Genomic DNA, 17,907 nt, shown 5'->3' on the forward strand with positions numbered 1-17,907 from the left:
TGTGATGAAAATACTCAGTTTCCTTGTACCAGGGTATAACTATAGGACATTGGTAGTGTGTGTGTGTGTGTGTGTGTGTGTGTGTGTGTATACATAGCTTCCTGTGCCCTTTGGAAATTCACCAAGAATCCAGAATCAGAGCTGTAGCCAACCAAAGGGACTGAAGTCTGAGATGAATGTTAAATCACCCACGATGATGCAATGTCAGGAACACCATCTAACACTAATACAATTTGAAGTGGTAATCTCATCCATCCATCTATCCATCTCCCAGTACTAGGTTTGAAATCAAGGACATTCACTCTTTCACTGGCTACGCATATACTCTACCGCTTGAATCACGCCCTAGACCTTATTGTTCTCATTTTTTTCTTTTCATTATTTTTTTCCTACATATGAGGTCCTATATTTTTACCTGAGTAGGCCTTGGATTCTGATCCTCCTACCTATGCCTCCTGCATAGCTGGGATTATACACATGAACCACCAGGTCTTGATGTTTGCTAAAATCAAGTCTCAATAATGTTTTGTCCTGGGTATGGCACAATTTTCCTGCTCATCACCTTTCAGATAGCCAGATTACTGGTGTGAGCCACTGTGCATGGCCCTTTATTATGTTATTTCTGGAAAGAAAAGGCTCCACGAATCTTTGAAAGCATTTGGTCTACATCTACCCCGATACTGGTTCACTCTGATGTCGTAACACCAGTGTGGTTTCTGCTCTGGGCCGGAGTTCTTCATTTGGTACACAGACCAAGGTGTCTGCCCGGAGTTCCCCAAGCAGTTCTCTCTTTCTTTCTGGTGTCGCTGCACAAAGACTTTTTTTTTTTTTTTTTTGCCAGTCCTGGGGATTGGACTCAGGGCCTGAGCACTGTCCCTGGCTTCCTTTTGCTCAAGGCTAGCACTCTACCACTTGAGCCACAGCGCCACTTCTGCCTTTTTCTGTTTATGTGGTGCTGAGGAATCGAACCCAGGGCTTCATGCATGCTAGGCAAGCACGCTACCGCTAAGCCACATTCCCAGCCCACAAAGACCTTTTGGTCAGACAATATTGAACTTGCCTCAGAATCTTAACATCGTCGGGAAATGTCAGGAAGCCAGGAAAAACTCTGCCACCTGAGCCACATCCCCAGACCCTTTTGCCTTTATTTTAATTTTCAAATTGAGTCTCACTTTCTCCCCCCTGGGCTAGCATAGACCAAGATCTTCCCATAGATCTGCTTCTGCCATAGCTGGAATGGCAGGGGTGAGCTGCTGTGCTCAGCTTTTTTCTGTTGAGATGGAGTCTTGCTAACTGTTTTCCTGAGGCCTCCACCCTTCAACCTCTTGATCTCCCTCTCCTTATGACAAGCATGGGCCTCCAGCTCTCACTTTCTTCTGCTTAATCCTATGTTTTAATAAAACTTCAAGTTTAGGAGCTAATCTTTTCCACGTCAGGTTCAGACACACGGAAATATTTCATCTTTCCTCTATTCCTACCATGGAGCCCCTCCAGCTCTCCAGTGCCTCCATAAACCATCTTTCACTTTGCTAGGAAACTTTGTCTTCTTAAGTCTGTGTGATCTGATACTGTACTTCATAAGAAAAAAATGCAAATGTGTTAGACGGGTCCAATTTATATTCATAAAATATAATGTGAATGCAAGAGGCATTTTACTAATCTAAGGTATTGTGTGACTATGAGAAATTTATATTGCAAAGTTTATATTTAATATCAGAATATACCATGGCCATTTACATTGGTAGTTAATTTTATTTAGCATTCTTTTTTGTTTTAGGGTTTTTTTAGGTTTAATTTTCTGTCATGCAGCATTTGAATTATTTACATACTGTAGGGCGAATGGTAAAGAAGCTGTATCTATTTTGTGCCTTATTGTGGGACCAAGAATTCGGTGGGTACCTCAAATGTGGGTGTTCTGATGGAATCACACATAGAGGAAACAGCTTTTCCTCCTATGTATTTGAGCACCCTTTACACATTAGGAATTCAAGCGAATATAGCTTTCCATGGAGAAACAATTATGGAATGGTCTATATGGAGGAACTAAACAAGGATTTCAATTAATAATACACGCTGGTTCCTGAGAGATATTGCATTCATCTGCATCAAGGGACATCCATCACCAAGGCCCCAGCTGTCTTCTCCAGCTCTTGTTGGCCACTTTGTGAACATGTTCATCAGGGCAGGCTGGGATGGCAAGCTTGTAGCACAAGAGCCTGCATGACAGTGCATGGTTTTAAAAATTTATTTCTTAATTCAACTTTTTACATGCTATTATAAAGGTGATGTATCGAGGGGTTACCATTTTGTAAGGCAGCTACTGAGTACATTTCTTTTTGAACAATGTCATCCCTTCTTTTGCCCTCTCCCAGTTTTTCCCTCCTGTCCCCACCCACAAGTTGTACAGTTCATTTTCAGCATAGTGTCCAGTGAGCGTCCCTGCTGTATTTGTTCACCCTTTACAGTGCATGCTTTTAAGGCTGTGACACTGTCCCCAAAAGCTAACTTTGCTCATCTTTACCAGTACGACATGACATTGCCCTTAACATTTCAATGAACTTAAGAAAGCACACCTTTGGTAAATATGGAGAAATAATCCATAATGTTATCTATTCAGTTACCAATTTAGCACAGCTGGAATACTCTGAACAACATTACACACATGCACACACTATATACTATATATACTGTAATATATGTAATATATAGTGTTGTATACTAAATTATACAATTATATAATATATGGTATGTTATATATCATGCATAATATTATATACCGTGTGTGTGTGTGTGTGTGTGTGTGTGTGTGTGTGTGTGTGTTTGCTGATCCTGGAGCTTGAACTTGCATTCAGGGTCTGGGTGCGGTCCCTGAGCTTTTCTGCTCAAGGATAGCACTCTACAGCACCACTTCCAGCATTTTGGTGTTAATTGGAGATAAGGGTCTCATGGACTTCCCTGCCTGGGCTGGCCTCAAACCGAAATCTTCAGATCTCAGCCTCCCGAGTAGCTAGAATTATAGACGTGAGCCACCAGCCCCTGACAACACTATCTTTCCTGTTAACTAGTTTATCAGTTTATCTTGCATAGAAAAAAATAACAGAATATAGAAACACACATTACTGTTATGAATATTTTCATGTCTTATTGAGATGAATAAAGTAGTTCTATTTTTTGCATTTGGCTTTCACGTTCTTTTTTTCTTCACTGTGCCAAAATATGTTTAAAATAATGTCTACTTAAAAATACATCCTCTATGTTTTTCATGTTTGTGTTTCAGGGTGAGAAATGGAATTCCTGTAGCACACGTACCCTATAGCCATGTAACTGCATTCGGATTGTTATAAATTTTTGAGGTTGGAATCTCGAGTTTTTAAATTAAATAACTACAGTTAACTGTATTAAGTGTAAGGTTGAATTTGATCAAAAATAAGAAAAGCATTTATGACAACCCCTGTAAATGTTTAAATACTTTAGTTGTGTTTGTGAACGTTAAATTATATTATAAGAAGCCAACATTGAATATATGGGTTCCTCTGGGACATATTTGACTTTTGGGAGATAAAAAAATGTTGCATTAATGAAATTCTGCAAGTTTTTGATTTAGTGGACAACATTCCCAGGATATGTGAAGCAATTTTCAAGTGTATATGTGTATAATTACATGTAGAAACTGTTTAACTTTAATGGGCATTGCTCGAGCACATAATAGGAAAACTAACGGCATTAATTAAGATTTATGAAGCATAGAGGTAATATATTCTGCTAAATTAGGTAGCCATTGCTGGGTAGTGTGCCTTTACAGATGAATTTTTCTACACATACTTCAGTTCCTGTGCATTTTGCTCTAGAATTGTAATTTCTAGTGCTGAAATCTGCATAGCCTCTGTAGGAAAAGTTAAACTTCATATTCTTTCTAAGCTTTGAATTGATAGCAAGAATTTCAGGATGGTCAGATGCCATGAACCATTTCTGTATTTGCCTATTTCAGGTGATAGCCACATCAGCTGTCTTGAGGAAAGAGAACATGCACTATTTCATTTGAATCACTGGCTGTTTTGAAAGCCACTATTGAGAAAAAAAAACTGGTGGTAAGACTTCAATCAATCAATTCATTCAGAATGAACAGTTTAGACTAAAGCAAACTGCCCAAGCCTTCCCATCCACCCACTTCCTCCATTAACTTTAGCTTATAGTCCCAGCTTTATTATTATGAATGGTTTTTTTTTTTTTTGCAGTACCAGGATTTGAACTCAGTCTTGTGTTCTATTACTTAAGCCACATCCCCAAGCCCTTTTGGGTTGTAGTTATTATTTCAGATAGTGTCTTCCATAGTTGCCTGGGCCAGCTATCTCTGAAGTTGCTGGGATTACAGGAGTGTACCATTAGCATTGGGTCTAGTGTCGCAACCCATAATCACTGACCTTTCCCTCAGGATGGGCTTGAATGCTTTCTACAAGATCTAGCTCTTAAGATCAGGCTGTGCTATATATACACATATGCTATATGTGTGCTATAATTACAGTTGTATACCCTCTCAGGCTTGCTGTACTGCCTGGTTCTGTAGTGGGATATTGGTGGGATTATATGAGCACCAGCCTTTGATTCCCTGGATATGCTTTGTTATAAAAATCAACTGCGTACACGGCCTGCAGGTGGGCTGGTGGGAACGAATGGCATGGATCTCCTTCACAAAGCCTGCCACTGTCCTTGTTCTGTCGTCCTAGGCAGTGGAGAACCAGGCTCGAGAAGGGCTGATGGGAGTCTCTTTTCACCCCGTGTCCCTTTATGATGGTGGCAGCTCAGCTTGTCCTGGAGCCATCTTTAAGCCCTGTTAGGCCACAGGGTGCATTCCATCCTGGGATGTCCCAGGGCTGCAGTTGAAGGAGGCCCCAAGTGAGGTGAGATTTGAGTTTGCACTCTAAGGACCCTTGCATTAGGGAAGAGAAATAGAAGCTAAGAAGAGGGCCAGGGAGGGGCAGAGTGGGGGCAGAACAAGACCCCAACTTTAGGTTGACATAGAGAACTGGCAATACGCTGTTTCTCTCCAGAAAGCCACCCGTGCCTCTTTCCTTGCACTTTGAGCCAGGGATTAGCTATTCTCCATGGAGAAGTGTTACTCAGTGGTGGGGGATGAGTTATTTTGGTGACAAATGCTCTACAAAATATAGAGCTGAAGGCTGGGAATGTGGCTTAGCGGTAGAGTCTTGCCTAGCACGCATGCAGCCCTGGGTTTGAATCCTCAGTACCACAAACACAGAAAAAGCTGGAAGTGGTGCTATGGCTCAAGTGGTAGAGTGCTATCAAAAGAAGCTCAGGGACAGTGCCCAGGCCCTGAGTTCAAGCCTCAGGACTAGCAAAAAATATAGAGAGAGCTGGTGAGTGGAAGGAAGAAAGGACAGAAAGAGGGAGAGAAGGAGGAAAGAAGGAAGGAAAGAAGGAAAGAAAGAAGGAAGGAAGGAAAGAAATAAAGAAACAAGGAAGGAAAGAAGAAAGGAAAGAAGAGAAAATGGGAGAGGAGAAAGGAAGGAAGGAAGGAGAGAAGGAGCTAAGACAGGAGGAAAGGAAAGAAGGAGAGAAAGAGTGAAGAAGAAAGGACAAAGGAAAGAAGGAGAGTAGCAAGGAAGGAAAGAAGGAAGGGGAGCTTGCATGCCGTGCTGAAATCTAGCGGCCTTTGTGTCCATGTGGCTGAGGGCCGGGTGCAGAATGAGCAGTTGAGTCTGGGTATCTTCTTCTACGCTCAGCTTGCTGGGAGGCAGCTGTCCTCCAATGGTGGTGGGCAGAGAATCCTCTTGGGATGCTGGAGGGAACTGTCGATCAATTCCTGGGCTGCCCAGGCTTTCAAGTTAGGTAGCTTTGAGCCTGTGATGAGGACTGAATTTGTAGCATGCAGAGAGTGCACAGGCCAGTGTAAGCCATGCTGACAGTCTGGACTGAGTACTGGGAACCCCAGATCATTGCTCAATAGGAAATTTTTCTCCTTCAGCATCTCATCCCAGCTGTAACCCCTTTCTGTCCCAATGGAAGCCTTCATGCTGTTTCCTGTAGGTTTTATGGTGATGCTTTCCAAATCTTATATCCTGTTTCTACCAAGTGTCGACTTGGAAAACTCATTTTTCTGTCTCCTTTTTCTTTTCCTTACTGGGGCTTGAACTCAAGGCCTAGGCTCTGTCCCTGAGCCTGTCTGTGCTCAAGGCTAGTGCTCTACCACTGAAGTCACAGCACCATTTCTGGCTTTTTCTGTTTATGTGGTACTGAGGAATTGAACCCAGAGGCAAGGTGCTAGGCAAGCACTCTACCACTAAGCTACATTCCCAGCTGAAAACTCATTTTTCTAAGTCTGCTACTCTATACTCTGGTTTCTCTTCAGACCGTATGAATCTTTTGCCTTTTACTACGTCTGCTACTCTATCTGTAGAGAATGGGGTGAAGTTAGAACATTGCTAATGATGTCACTTAGCAAACACTTAGCAACTTATAAAGTGAATGAGTGCATATATTGCATTTTATAGTTCCACATATATTATGGTTTTGATACATATATGCATACCATATTTTACATGTATAAATGTCTATTACATGATTGTATATGCATATGTCTAAATATGCCTGCTATAAATACATACCATGCATGGATGTCATGTATTTAATGAGCACATGTGTATGCATGTATGTGTATATACAGGTCTATGTTTTTATCTCTAGAATATACATCTATGGAAACCTGTATTGGTAGAACCCAGAACAAAGATGAGTAGTATTTCACCCCTGCCCTCCAGCCAGGAGCATAAGCTTTTACCTTATGTTATACTGATTCTGGTATAGTCAAGTGTGGTGGGTGCTTTGATGGAGTTAGCACAGAAAAGTTTGGGCGCCAAGGGGGAAGGAATTAAATGGAAGAGGGAATGCAGATGAGCAGGGGGAAGATCTAATACTTCAATAGTGTGAATCCATTTCATGTTAGGAATACCGTGGGATTTTTGCATTCTAAAATGTGAGTGGAATTTCCATTGGTAGGTTTCTAATTTTGTGTAATGGAAAAACATGTTGTCAGCTGTTGGAGGGACTCTGGATAGGGGTGGGGGGGGGGCGGTGCCAAGGAGTTGTAAGAAGTGGACCTTTAACCTGGGTGAAAAACAATACAAGATTCTCTGTCCTATATCAAGCAAGAGGAGAAACTGAGCCTTGCAGTTCTGTGGACTAAGTGGTAAGAACTCTAGAGTTGCAGGATAGGGAGAGGATGTGTGATTGGATAAAGTTACCTGGCAAAGGTTGAGTCTGAACTGGAGCAGGGGTCATGGGTACCCCAGGGGATGGAGGATAAATACAATAAAAGCAGGGCTGTGGTAGTAAGAGGACGTGGAGGAAGAGGAGGTTGTGAAATTGTAAAGGAAGATCATGCAGGCCAGGTAGGGTGCAACTGGCTGGTGGATGGGCAAGCAGCTAGTGTGGAAGAGGCCTCTACACTGCGCGGTGCCCTAGTCGTCTTAGCACAGGGCTTAAACCCACACAGTTTCTCCAAATACCAAGACTCCCTATTTTATTCTAGTCTACCATTTTATTATTATTTTCCATTATTTCCGTTTATTTTACTACTTCTGGTTTTTTTTGTACCGGTACTGGGGCTTGAACTTAGGACTTTGAATTCACGGTTCCTTGTCTTTTTTTCACTCAAGGCTGACTCTCTGCCGCTTGAGCTACATGTCTGGCTTTTTTTTTTTCCCCACTGGAGAAAATTAATTGGGGATAAGAGTCTCATGGACTCTTCTGGCCAAGCTGGCTTTGAACCACAATCCTCAAATCCTCAAATCTCAGCCTCCTGAGTAGCTAGGATTCCAGGTGTGAGCCACCTGTGCGTGGCTCCTAGTGTTGATATTTGAACCCAGTGTTTTATTTGGGTGGGTGTGGTATGTCCAGCCACTACTGAGGCTTGTTTCTGGCAGGTGGACTCAGGTGTGGATGGTGAGCGAGCAGGGGGCGATGGTTGAGGGTACCACTGGATGGTAGAGCAACAGACCGAGTCACTCACTCAGCCTCTGTGTTCTCTCTGGAGGAGTCAACAGCCACCTACCTCGCTTGGTTGCTTGGTTTCTGGAAAATGAAGGTGAAAGGGGACTGGGACCAGGAAAATCATCAGCATTAGTTTTTTCAGGAGTATTTGTTGTGGGAACTTATTCTCTACATGATGGTTTTAGGTCATCTTCCTGAACATCCAAAGTGCTTGTTATTATCAGTGGAACTTTCCTTTTTGGGAAAGAAGTTTTATCTTTGTGTTCCTGGAGAGCATGCTATTTGACCCATGGTTCTGAATGTTTGTAGGAAGGACCCTCACCTATGATGATCTGTTTTTATTTTATTTGTTTTGAGTATGAGATCATGTTCTCCAATCCATACCTTTGTTGTATTGGTTCATTCAAGTGGAATGGACGGTCAGCTGCGGGTCATGGCTATATATATATATATATATATATATATATATATATATATATATATATGTTGTAATAGCTTGATAGGAGAGAGCCTGTGGGCTTTACACTCAGCTGTTTGTACAGTTATGTACAGGTATGCCCATGTGGACAGCAAAATCCCAGGGAAACGGAACCCCCTACACAGACCAGGTTGCTTAAATAACGGAACTTTGTTTCTCCAGTTTTAGAAGCTGGAAATCCAAGATCAAAGTGTCTGGGTTCTAGGAAGGACTTGCTTCCTAGTGGGCAGACATCCTTTCCACTGTGTCCTCACATGGCCTCTCCTCTGCACGCAGGTGCAAAGAGATCCCTGGAGTATCATCATCATCATCATCATCATCTTCTTCTTCTTCTTCTTCTTGTTCTTGTTCTTCTTGTTCTTCTTCTTGTTCTTCTTGTTCTTCTTCTTGTTCTTCTTGTTCTTGTTCTTGTTCTTCTTCTTCTTCTTGTTTCTTCTTCTTCTTGTTCTTCTTGTTCTTCTTGTTCTTGTTCTTCTTCTTGTTCTTCTTGTTCTTGTTCTTCTTCTTGTTCTTCTTCTTCTTCTTCTTCTTCTTCTTCTTCTTCTTCTTCTTCTTCTTCTTCTTCTTCTTCTTCTTCTTCTTCTTCTTCTTCCTCCTCCTCCTCCTCCTCCTCCTCCTCCTCCTCCTCCACCTCCCATCCTCCTCCTCCTCCTCCCATCCTCCTCCTCCTCCTCCTCCTCCTCCTCCTCCTCCTCCTCCTCCTCCTCCTCCTTCTCCTTCTCCTTCTCTTTCTTCTTTTTCCATTTTCTTCTTTTCCCTATGGCACTTAGGCTTGAACCCTGGGCCTGGATACTGTCCCTAAGCTTCATCACTCAAGGCTGGTGCTGTACTACTTGAGCCACCCCTTCACTTCTGCCTTTTTGCTGGTTAATTGGAGTTAAGAATCTCAGAGCCTCTTCCCTGTCCAGGCTGGCTTTGAACCATGATCTTCAGATAACAGCCTCTGAGTAGCTAGGCTTTTATGAGGGCATGAGCTGCTAGAACCTGCCTTTCCCCACACAGTTTGTGCTCAGGAATCTCTTGACTCTTGACTCTGTAATCGTTCTGGAACTTTCTTGGTGTACAGCCTAAATAATACCTGCAGGAGGTTACTTTTGGGGTTTCACAAAACCAACACTTCTTTGAGTCATAGAAAGAATAAACCCACCTTATAATTTGGCTGTAATATAAAGTTTACTGCATGGTTAAGTATAATTATATGTACAAAGTCATAAATGATGTACAGAGTGATTTTATTGGTGTTTTAAAGTCTCTCTCCGCTAGTAACTGAGATGGCTGAGAGGCTTTTGAAGTCTGGACGTTTTTCTAGTTCTTTAAGAAGTATTATTTCAGCTGCACGCTGGTGGCTCAGGCCTGTAATCCTTACCAATCAAGAGGCTAAGGTCTCAAGGCTAGCCTGAGAAAAATTTGTTAGACTCCAACTCTAAAATAACCAGCAAAATGCTGAGCTGGATGTCTGGCTCAAGTGGTAGAGCACTAGCCCAACAAACAGGAAGACTCTGAATTCAAATCCTGCCAGAACAACAAAACATAGTATTTCATGTCAGTTGTGCCTTGTACCCTTGTATGTGAGGAAGTTTGCATCCTTATATATACCATGTGTTTTGATGGAAAGCTGCACATCTGTACTTAGACAAAGTGCAAAGATAAAAGTTTTATGAGATGTGAAGAGAAACCAGAATATCAATTTCACTTCAGTGAGGGAGTGTTTGTCAGCTACATCATCTGTGTCTCCACTGCTAATTGCTGGCATCCTTGCATATATTCTGTATGGTTCTATGCTACATAGGGCAACTTCCTATTTCTTCTCATTAGTAGAAAAATAATAATCCCAGACTAATATCTCAGCTAAATTCTGATTCCATGTTGGGCAGACACACATAAACACTTTTGTCTCTGCTGGTTTAATGCGGACAAACTTTTGTCCTAATTATAAGAAGTGAAGTGGTTTACTGCAAGATTATTATTTCCTAGTCACTGTGAAGTGGCTTTGAGGCCTTTTCCAACCTCAGTTTTTCATTAAGTATTATGGAAACAAATAAGGCTCACACTGCAGTTCAGCTGAGAAGAGTAAATGGCAGGGACATGTAAGAGTCCTAGCACGGTGCCTGACATACAGCTGAGATTTGAAAGCTTGGCCTTCCCTCAGACCTACTTGATGGGCCTGAGTATTAGAGAAAGTGTGTGTGTGTGTGTGTGTGTGTGTGTGTGTGTGTGTGTGAGAGAGAGAGAGAGAGAGAGAGAGAGACAGAGTATGAGTGAGTATACTGGGGCTTGAACTCAGTGCCAGGGACCTCTCCTTTAGCTTTTGTGCTCAAGGCCAGCTATTTACCACTGGAGCTATAGCTCCATTTCCAGCTTTCGGGTAGTTACTTAGAGATACAAGTCTCACAGACTTTCCTGCCCGGGCTGGCTTGGAACCCTGATCCTCAGATCTCAGCCCTCTGAGTAGCTAGGATTACAGGTGTGATCGACAGTGCCTGGTGAGGCAAGGATCTTATCCTGACTTAGTCCTGGTTTTTCCAGTTATTGTCTTTTAAGCAAATTGGCATCTGAGAAGTACTAGGGACAGCTCCACACTGGCTCGTACTCTGTGGGACCTGGTTTGCCAGGTGGCTGGTTCACCAGAATGGCTGTATAGCCAGTTACCCAGGTAGCTGCCATTGATAAGTCTCTTTCAGTCTTCATCTTCTTTGTGGTATTTGCCTCATCCCCTATAGCAGCAAGGTTTTCAATTTTGTACTTGTTTATTAGCAAACCAATAGATTTTCTCCTGGAAACATGACGCATTAGAAAAATAAATGAGTGAAATGGACAGCTATGGAGAGTTTGCTATTTTATCCTCGTTTATAGAAAGGGAAAGCCAACATTAGCTGTACTGGAGTTTGTTGGCAATCTGTTGTTTATCTGCCTCTGACCCAGGTGTAGAACAAAGGACAGACAGAAGGGGATGAACATTGCCCACTCCAGAGATATCCAGAGAGGACAGTGGTGGGAAAAGAAAGTGAACAGGAAACGCTAGGTGTGAGAGGAGAATTCTTTTAAGATCAGTGTGTATTAATTATGTAAAGGGCTTTAACCATACTAGTTTACACTTACATATTCTGTACTTTGATTATTTATGCTTCCACTATAGCTGGAATGACAGACATCTGCCACTGTGTCCAGCTACTGGTTGAGAAGGGATTTCATGAAGTTTAGGCCGAAGGCTCGCTTTGAACCACGGTCCTTCCGATCTGTGCCTCCCAAGTAGCTAGGATTACAGGTGTGGCCTCTGGCGTTTGGCTCATCATCCTTTCAACTGTTAGACACAAAGCTCTGTGTCTCTTTGGGAAGCTCATGGTCTTGGTGTTTGCCATTTTAGTATTAAATAAAATAGAAAATAAGCAAGATAATGATTTGGAGGTTCTCCTCTTGCCCCCCTCCAAAGCCTTGAAGGTTCTGGCAGGAAGAAAACAGAGAGTTGTTGGTAATTTTTAGAAGCTCCTGCATAGCTATCAGAATAGAGAATAGATTTCATTTCCTTAGTTGAGAACATGAAAGATGATAAATTTAAAAATATAGAGGTGGAATAGTCATGCTTTTTTTTGTGTTTTGAAGAAAAGCTTAGAAAGTACATTTAATTTACCTAAAAACCAAAGATTTATATTTCTGTAGTTGATGTATTCTGTTTTTTACACACAGCATCCATTGTTTTAAAATGAAAAACAATTTATAACTGAATATTGTAAAGGGCTTTCTTTGACTCTATCCAGTACTTGCCCATGTGGCCTTTTATGACACAGGGCCGTGTGTCATGTGGGAATGCAGAATTAATTAACTAGAAAACAGACATAGTACGGAAACTGGGAGTTCTAAAATGTTTCCACATAAAATCCAGGAAAAGAAGTATAGATGAGCCTAGAAATCAGTATAGCTTTTTCTTTTTTGTCTTTTTAGAAAGTGTAAAAAAAAATCTCTCCGTCCCACAAATCAAGCAGCCTCTTACACGCAGGTCTTCCCAGACGCCGGACAGGGAAACTGGCAACGAATGGATTTCATTTCCACATCAATTGTGTGGTTTTGAAATTCCGTTCTCTTCACCTCTGAACTCTGGTGAACATATTACTTAAATCTCTTACAGGAGGTGGCAGAACTTTTAATGTGAGGGACCAGGGAAGGGGAGAGACTCATCATTTGGTAGCCCATGAAGAAAATAAAACGACACAAAACAAAATCATTAGGAGAAAATGAAAAAAAATCCACAAGGAGTTTGTAAAACTCACTATTGCCTAGGGAAAAGTCATGTAGGAGGTGGCTAAAGAGGCTATGTGTTGTATCCATATCATCTACTGTTGGATAAAACAAGTGTTTTGGTTGAAAATTGCCATATAACATGGAAAATGCAAAGACTTCTTCAAAGTTGAATGATACACAAGATGTTAGATGTCGGGCTGGGGATATGGCCTAGTGGCAAGAGTGCCTGCCTCGGATACACGAGGCCCTAGGTTCGATTCCCCAGCACCACATATACAGAAAACGGCCAGAAGTGGCGCTGTGGCTCAAGTGGCAGAGTGCTGGCCTTGAGCGGGAAGAAGCCAGGGACAGTGCTCAGGCCCTGAGTCCAAGGCCCAGGACTGGCCAAAAAAAAAAAAAAAAAGATGTTAGATGTCTCTTTGTGTAACCTTATTTTGTTTAAGAAAACGATTAAGGCTCGATATACTGGTAATGATCTTCTGATTTCAACAATAGATATGTGATTGAGAGGAAAATGTTGAATGATTATCACAATTCAGTTAAAACTGTAAGTTGGAACTGCATGGAGTTCATGGTTATTCTTGCCTGCTTTTCACTCTAAACCATAGGCATTTAATTTGGGGTGCAAAGATTAATTTAGGTATATGTTTTCTTGGATGCATTTTCTCAAAGACAAAGGACACAGACATGGAACTGGATGTCTTTTGTTCCATGAGGCATTAGGCTGTGATTAGCCAGATCAGTAGAATTTTCTTTTCTTTGAGACAACTTCTCCCTGTGTAACTCCCTGTGTGGCCTTGAACTTGAGATCCTCCTGCCTCAGCTTTTGGAGGGCTGAGATTACACGTTTACATCATAGCACCCTGCTCTCCATACAGTCAAACAATTGTATGTACAATGATGTCTTTGCTCCTCATCTCTTTTTCATGTAAAGATTAAAAACAATAAGTTCTAGAGTTAGTTTACATGATTCTAGTATAGGACATTGAGAAGTAAGATGGTTAGATCCCAACAGAGATTTGTATTTCCTCTTCCTTTTTTGCTCAGCTGGCAGTCAAAAAAACTTGCTGGCTTGGTTCTCCTTTCTTGCTGACCAGTTGTTTCATTTGTGTTCATGTGTGGGTTTTTGTGTGATGGACAGCCACCATCCCTTGATAGAAACCAGGACAGGTAACAACAACAACAAATCTGTTTTACTGATTTTTTTTTCAGTACTTAAGAAAGAGAAGCAATTATCAGAAAGATTTGGGCAATTCTAGGCTTTTGAGTAAACGTTCCTAAATCAAAGTGGAGGGATGATTGTTTCTCTATTGTAGGAATGATTGAGTAGTCATAGCATTGTGAAGTGCCTAGCCAAAAAACAGATGCTCAATAAATAGTGGTATCAGAGCATGGAACCAGAATGTTGGGGTTGAATACCAACTCCACGTCTTATTAGCTCTGAGTCTCTGGGTGACTCTTTTTACCTCCCTCAGCCTAGGTTTCCACATTTGAAAAGTAGATAGAGAGCATTTAGGTTACTGCAAAAGTTAGATGAATTAATGTGTGTAAGGTGCTTAGAATAGAAACTGGCACCCAATCCTAAGTGTCACCACTATTACTACTACAATTACTACAATAATGCCATAGTCAGATGGAAGCAAGCATTGCTGAAAGCAAACGCACAAACTGGGCTCCTCCAGTGGCTCATGCAAGTGGTCCTAGCTATTCAGGACCTGGCTGAGATCTGGAGGGTCTTAGTTCAAAGCCAGACCTGGAAGAAAACTCTGTGAGACACCATTTTAAAAATAACTAGGAAAAATCAGGGCTGGAAGTGGAAATGTGGTTCAAGTGGTAGAGAGCCAGCTGACCAAGCAAGCTGAACAAACTTGAGGCCCCAAATTCAAGCTCTGGTACCAGGAGGCAAAAAGAATATTGCCACATAGTTGAATTGCTAGGATTCACTGGACTGAGGAGTTTTATTTGTGCATCTGGTCAGGCCAAGTTTTGGTGTCCTGTAGCTACAGATGTCTGTTAAAACAGAAAAGAAATGAACAAGCCAATAACCTAAATTCAGCCTCCTATCTGGAGAGGAATGTAAATTGAAATTATACGATCCTAGGGGATATTATAAAGGCAGATGTTTGCTTTTGTTTTTGAAGCTAGTGAAACACAAATAGATGCCAATATAATACTGAGCTGACAAATGGGAAATTAAAACTTTCTTGTAAATATGTCCTTCTTCAAGCCGGATTTCATTAGCTTTAGTCTTAATAATACCACTGTTCACCTATTCCTTAAGGAGGGTTGCGAAAATTAATGTCGGTAAAGAATTTCTAGAGGTTCAATAGCCATGCAAAACAGTATTGTTATTTACATTACACCACAAATCGATGCCCAAGGTGATAAATAAATTATGTGAACTAGATGGAAAACTAGTTTTGGCCTTAGATGCTTAAGATATAAAGAAGAGGGAAAAATGAAAGAACAAATTCAAATGCAAAGGGTGTTTATGATGTCAAAAAGTTTCAAATTGAAGAGTCCCCTGATAAAATTCCTTCATTTCCACAAAGCCTTCCTCCTGGGGGGTTACAAGTATTCTAGATCCTGGTTTGCTTACAGAAAAATGGATTGAACAATGTAGCTTTAAGATCACTTGCTGTTTAAACAGACAAGTATTTAGAAGATGTTGAAATGAAGGCATTAAAAAATAGAAATTGAGGGCTAGGAATATGGCTTAGTGGTAGAGTGCTTGCCTTATATGCATGAAGCCCTGGGTTTGATTCCTCAGTACCATATAAACAGAACAAGCTGGAGGTGGTGCTATGGCTCAAGAGGTAGAGTCAGCCTTGAGCAAGAAGAAGCCAGGGACAGTGCTCAGGCCCTCAATCCAAGCCCCAAGACGGGCAAATAGATGATAGATAGATAGATAGATAGATAGATAGATAGATAGATAGATAGAGGCCTCATGCCTGTAAGCCTAGCTACTCAGGAAGCTGAAATAGGATTATCACAGTGCTAAGCCAGCCCAGGCAGGAAAGTCCATGAGATTCTTACCCGCAATTAATCCCTAAAAATCTGGAAATAGATCTGTGGTTCATGTGGTTGAGCACTAGCTTTGAGCACAATAGTTCAGACGGGACCTAGGACTGGAGTTCAAGCTCCAGGACTGATATCTACCCCCCAAAAAAGTGGGGGGGAGGGAGGGAGGGAGGTAGGGAGGGAGGGAGAGAGAGAGAGATAGAGAGAGAGATTGAGTTAGTTCTGCTGCACGAAGCTATTGATCTCCAACATTTTTCTCTCTTTTGAGACACAATACTGCAACTTGCTGGATATATATAATATTCTTGCAAATGAAATGACAAAATTGGGGGCTTGGCAGAGTGTTTCATTTCTGTAAACTCAGATACTCATGAGGTTGAATAAGAGGATTGATGTTTGAGTCCAGCCTGAGCCAAAAATGAGGAAAGACTGTATTCAGGGGTCAGAAACCTTGGATCTGAAAGGGCTATTTGGCTCATGATATTAGCTGGTATTAATGTTTATGTTATTAGGAAAAAAGTTCTTAGATTTATTGAATTTTGATCCCATTTCCAATTACCTAGGCAGGGCCAGACCTCATGATTTTGTGAGCCTTATATGGGTTTTGTGTTGGATTCTTCCACTAGTGATATTAAGATAGCTGACCATCTCCCTGGACTGATGCCAAACCAGGCTGACAGAGCACCTGCAGGTAAAGCTTTACAGGTGTTGATAGGGGACAATGATATACCTGCTTCTCAGCCATAGGAATAGGAGATCTTGGGTGTGGTGGAGAGGAGGGAAGGAAACGAAGATGAATATATGTGCCTCTTGACCTCAAGACACTTGTGGTTTCATAAGAGAAATAAGCCAAGTACACACATATGAATAAAACAAACACTACTACACCAATAAACTTATTTGTGTGGAATCCTATTCTGTGGAGCTTTGGAGAAAGCTAATCCTAGACTTCCAGTTTATCAGCATCTTCAATCCTTAAGTCTTCCGATCAGCATTACTCAGTGATTGGCCTCCTTCCTATAAATTGGTGATGATTTTAGTCTGAGATAATAGAACCACATATTTGGTAATGATTTAGTATTTGGCCTCCAGGCAGGTAAAGACATGAACCATCTAAGACAAGATTGTAAGATCTTTAATCCATAACCTCTATGGGGTGTGTCCTTCCAATATTTACTAACATTTAAATGTTCTTTATGTTCTATCCATCTTCTCTTACCTTATTTGATAATTTGTGGAAATGGAGGGTGAATGGTCTATGATTCTCTTAAGGTTCATTCACATTTGATTTTTGATCTCTAGGACCAAAAGTCATGATTCTTTTTTTACTTTTGTGTTAGTAGTAGGACTTGAACTCAAGGCCTGGGTGCTATCCTTTAGATTTTTGTTCAAGATTGTTGCTCTATCAATTGAGCCACAGTTCCATTTCCTGCTTTTGGGTGGTTTATTGAAGATAAGAGTCTCATGGACTTTCCTGCGTAGGTTGGCTTAGAACCAAGATCTTTAGATCTCTGCCACCTGAGTAGCTGGGTGCCACTGGTGCCTGGTAAGATCATTAGTGTTTTTTAGGTTTCCGTGTGTGTGTGTGTGTGTGTGTGTGTGTGTGTGTGTGTGTGTGTGTGTGTAATTTTTGTTGTCAAGATATACAAAGATATGCAGAAGGGTTACAGTTACATATGTAAGGTAGTGAATACATTTCCTGTCAAACTTGTTACCTCCTCCCTCATTTTTCTCCCATCTTCCCTCCCCCCAACTCCCTCCCAAGTTGTACAGTTAATTTACAACATATTATCTTGTATTATCCCTGTTGCATTGGTTCACCCTTTGTCCTTTGTCTCACCATTTTGATGTTCCTCCTCCCTTTCATTCTCTAATTCAGGTAAACATATATACAATACCCAGGTCACCAAAATAAAAAACAAGGATCACTAGTTTTGAAATAACTAGGACTTGTGTGTTTTTCTCCTCTTGGGGTTTGCTTCTTCATTCCTTTAGTGTTATTTATTAAAATTTTTTGCATACCATTCATTTTCAGGGACTTCATTCTTTAAAAGATGAACATAATGAGGGGCTGGGGATATAGCCTAGTGGCAAGAGTGCCTGCCTCGGATACACGAGGCCCTAGGTTCGATTCCCCAGCACCACATATACAAAAAACGGCCAGA

General features: G+C 41.4%; 1 protein-coding gene and 1 long non-coding RNA gene across 10 annotated transcripts in view; both read left to right on the plus strand.

Annotated features, from left to right (window-relative positions):
* Positions 1-17,907, plus strand: part of Mecom (MDS1 and EVI1 complex locus) — a 568,324-nt gene that overhangs the window by 78,696 nt on the left and 471,721 nt on the right. The window lies entirely within an intron of this gene.
* On the plus strand, positions 11,556-13,658 carry LOC125351998. Its single transcript, XR_007211074.1, has 2 exons — positions 11,556-12,905; positions 13,126-13,658. It is a non-coding gene; the product is annotated as an uncharacterized LOC125351998 (long non-coding RNA).

This window comes from Perognathus longimembris, chromosome 5 (assembly GCF_023159225.1).
Source record: "Perognathus longimembris pacificus isolate PPM17 chromosome 5, ASM2315922v1, whole genome shotgun sequence".
Lineage (NCBI taxonomy): Eukaryota > Metazoa > Chordata > Mammalia > Rodentia > Heteromyidae > Perognathus > Perognathus longimembris.